Consider the following 4,470-nt stretch of genomic DNA (forward strand, 5'->3'; position numbering starts at 1 on the left):
CAACAACCAGCATCTGTGTACATCTGAACATGGAGCAGCATCAGTAAAGCATCTACACAGCTGCCTGATGCTTCTTTACATGTTTCACTTATACCAGAGGGAGGGTCTCCCAATGTTTTTGCTAGCTGATGTTGTTTGACCAAGTTTGTACCTCTGTGCTTCTTTGGTTCCTCCATCCTCTCTCCTCATCTCCTCCAGTTTCTGGACCTTGTCCGTGTCTCCTTCCTCCTTCATCTTCTCAATCAGGAAGTCCAAGTGGACAACAGTGGATGCTGAATCAGCTTTCAGAGCGATTTCCTCCAGTCTGACAGCATGCTGGTAGGAGTCACTTAGCCACTTTTCCTTTTCTGCTGTCAACACTTTCATTTCCTTTTCAAGATTTTCCAAAAGACTCAATAATTTCTCAATTTCCATTTTATTTCTGTGATTCGTCTGCTTCAGAGCTTCTCGGATCTGTCTGATTTCTGTCTGTTTCAGTTCAGCCAGCTCGATTCTGTCTTCCAGGTTTTGGATGCAGGCTTTCAGTCTTATTCGTTCATTTAACACTTCGGCTGTTTTCACCAGTTTTTGAGGATTCGATTTTCCCAACAAGTCTGTCAAATGATCCATGTTTGTCTGTGTAAGTTCCCATGAATTTCTAAAATTTGTGTTTTCCTCCATTCGCTCTTCATGCTGGCAGTTATTAAACAGGAAGTAAACAGGCTGACTGTCCTCATTTTTGGCACATTTAATGTTTGCAGCTTCAAGAACTTGAAGAGGGTTTTTAGGTCTGCTTCCATCTGAGTGTGTGATCAGAGCTATGATGTTTTTCTCCAAGTTCTTTCCAAACAGAGACATCACTGAATCAAAGACGTACAGCAGTCGGTCACTCAGTCGATTTCACTCGCCTTCATCACCAGACCCACTGCATGAACTTCATGGACTCCATCATCTGATTGAAACAGGTCCAATAATCTGTGACTGATGATGTCATCTTTTTCAGTCCTCTGGTGTCTCCATATCCAGGAGTATCGATGATGGTCAGAGAGTAGGGCAGAGTTTCATCTTCAAAACCAAAGATCTCGTACACGATCACATCTGATGTCTGACTTTTCTCTCCTCCTCTATGATCTGAAACCAGACTCTATCCTCCCACTTCACTCCCATGGTGTAGTTGAGCAGAGCGTTGATCAGAGTAGATTTTCCTGCTCCTGTTTCTCCCACCAGTAAGATGGTTCTGTTTGTCTTGTTTGGATTTTTTTCTCCAACAGTCATTCTTGTTCCAAACTTCTGTTTCTTTGGTCTCAGCTGGTAGACAGCAGGAGGTCCTGACCTGATCACATCACTTCTGGAGATGATGTCCTTGTATTTTGAGACGTTACTCGTCCTGCACCAAAGCAGAGTTTCAATCAGAGGGCAGAGTGAATGCAGACGTCTTTATGAGTACTGCTGTCTGTGATTATCATGTTATCTGTACTGATGAAGCTGCTGTACAGCTCAGACTTTACTTTTACAAACACTATGACGTTTAAATGATCAAAATACAGAAATCAGATGAAGCCAGACGTCTTACTAAGTTTAATAATAATAATAATATATATATAATTCATGTGAGAAGGAATATAAAATGAACAGATACAGTGGGGCAAAAAAGTATTTAGTCAGCCACCGATTGTGCAAGTTCCCCCACTTAAAATGATGACAGAGGTCAGTAATTTGCACCAGAGGTACACTTCAACTGTGAGAGACAGAATGTGAAAAAAAAATCCATGAATCCACATGGTAGGATTTGTAAAGAATTTATTCGTAAATCAGGGTGGAAAATAAGTATTTGGTCACCTCAAACAAGGAAAATCTCTGGCTCTCACAGACCTGTAACGTCTTCTGTAAGAAGCTTTTCTGTCCCCCACTCGTTACCTGTATGAATGGCACCTGTTTGAACTCATCATCTGTATAAAAGACACCTGTCCACAGCCTCAAACAGTCAGACTCCAAACTCCGCCATGGCCAAGACCAAAGAGCTTTCGAAGGACACCAGGAAAAGTATTGTAGACCTGCACCAGACTGGGAAGAGTGAATCTACAATAGGCAAGCAGCTTGGTGTGAAAAAATCAACTGTGGGAGCAATCATCAGAAAATGGAAGACATACAAGACCACTGATAATCTCCCTCGATCTGGGGCTCCACGCAAGATCTCATCCCGTGGGGTCAAAATGATCATGAGAACGGTGAGCAAAGATCCCAGAACCACACGGGGGGACCTGGTGAATGACCTGCAGAGAGCTGGGACCAAAGTAACAAAGGTCACCATCAGTAACACACTACAACGGCAGGGAATCAAATCCCACAGTGCCAGACGTGTTCCGCTGCTGAAGCCAGTGCATGTCCAGGCCCGTCTGAAGTTTGCCAGAGAGCACATGGATGATACAGCAGAGGATTGGGAGAATGTCATGTGGTCAGATGAAACCAAAGTAGAACTTTTTGGTATAAACTCAACTCGTCGTGTTTGGAGGAAGAAGAATACTGAGTTGCATCCCAAGAACACCATACCTACTGTGAAGCATGGGGGTGGAAACATCATGCTATGGGGCTGTTTTTCTGCCAAGGGGACAGGACGACTGATCCGTGTTAAGGACAGAATGAATGGGGCCATGTATCGTGAGATTTTGAGCCAAAACCTCCTTCCATCAGTGAGAACTTTGAAGATGAAACGAGGCTGGGTCTTCCAACATGACAATGATCCAAAACACACCGCCCGGGCAACAAAGGAGTGGCTCCGTAAGAAGCATTTGAAAGTCCTGGAGTGGCCTAGTGTAACGATGTAAAAGAATGGATATGGTTTTGTTGTTGTTAAATTCCTGTTAAACTTGGGATCGCAACCATGGGTTTATTTTGGAACTTTTATTTTGAAAATCCGCAGCGGAAGTCTGCTACTGGTAAACGGGCTACCCCCTAAGCCTATCGTTAGTAGCAATGAAGCTTTCGCTGTGGTAAGTTCCTCTCCGTCCGCTCTCACAGAGCATGAGTTTAAAACATATTTGAAAATCCTCATTGAAGCTAATATGACAGTGCACTAACTGCATGAACTGCCCATACGGTAGTATTTGAGTAGATTTCAGGTTTATGACCGTGTTTTGTAGTTAATAGATTAGACGGTAGGAAAAATGGACACGTGGAGCTAGCGGCTAACAGCTAGAGGAGGCTGTCGTGTCTAATAATTTTGAAACTTCTCTCAATAGTTTGGGCGGAATCCTGTTGCTGAAACCCATGGTTATTCATGTCCCATGTTATTGCAGGTATGTGTACTTTGAAACATGTATATGGTTGAGCTGCAGGCTAATTCTGTTTAAGACATATTGCTTATTAAGTTTGCCCAGTAGATGGCAGCATTGTTCCATTTACTATTGTACGTAAAAGGTAATTTTGGCTTTGGTTTATTTATATTTACATGAATGTGCATTTAAGTGAATTAATTTTTCTTTTGTTATCTAAACCACAACGCAGTAATGTTTCTATTTTATTTTCCGTGATAAGTATTGTTGCCATTTTATTTTTCAATCAATATTTGTTTTTATTTATTTGGGAAAACTAAGAGTTCCACTATACGATCATAAGCCTATCGTTAGTAGCAATGAAGCTTTCGCTGTGTTTGGGCGGAATCCTGTTGCTGAAACCCATGGTTATTCATGTCCCATGTTATTGCAGGGGAATAAATCACGCCTGAGCTCTACCCACTTCGAGTCCAGAGAGTTTTATTCACACAGCGCTGGAAAGAGAAGCTGACCAGGGGTTACCTAGCCAGTCTCCAGACCTCAACCCCATAGAAAATCTGTGGCGGGAGTTGAAAGTCCGTGTTGCTCGGCGACAGCCCCAAAACATCACTGCTCTCGAGAAGATCTGCATGGAGGAATGGGCCAAAATACCAGCTACTGTGTGTGCAAACCTGGTAAAGACCTATAGTAAACGTTTGACCTCTGTTATTGCCAACAAAGGTTATGTTACAAAGTATTGAGTTGTATTTTTGTTATTGACCAAATACTTATTTTCCACCCTGATTTACGAATAAATTCTTTACAAATCCTACCATGTGGATTCATGGATTTTTTTTCCACATTCTGTCTCTCACAGTTGAAGTGTACCTCTGGTGCAAATTACTGACCTCTGTCATCATTTTAGGTGGGGGAACTTGCACAATCGGTGGCTGACTAAATACTTTTTTGCCCCACTGTATTATTACACCAGCACGCCCCTGCGGGCGGTTTATCCTTCAAGCTCGGGTCCTCTACCAGAGGCCTGGGAGCTTGAGGGTCCTGCGCAGTATCTTAGCTGTTCCCAGGACTGCGCTCTTCTGGACAGAGATCTCCGATGTTATTCCCGGGATCTGCTGGAGCCACTCGCCTAGCTTGGGAGTCACCGCACCTAGTGCTCCGATTACCACGGGGACCACCGTTACCTTCACCCTCCACATCCAAACAATGAGTGCAAAGCCAG

General features: G+C 43.3%; 1 pseudogene; it reads right to left on the reverse strand.

The window, feature by feature from the left end:
* Nucleotides 1-58: 58 nt before the first annotated feature.
* On the reverse strand, nt 59-1,447 carry LOC121813323 (annotated as a pseudogene).
* Nucleotides 1,448-4,470: the final 3,023 nt, after the last annotated feature.

This window comes from Haplochromis burtoni, unplaced genomic scaffold (genome assembly GCF_018398535.1).
Source record: "Haplochromis burtoni strain Fernald_Lab_line unplaced genomic scaffold, NCSU_Asbu1 Contig_1498, whole genome shotgun sequence".
NCBI classification, from domain to species: domain Eukaryota; kingdom Metazoa; phylum Chordata; class Actinopteri; order Cichliformes; family Cichlidae; genus Haplochromis; species Haplochromis burtoni.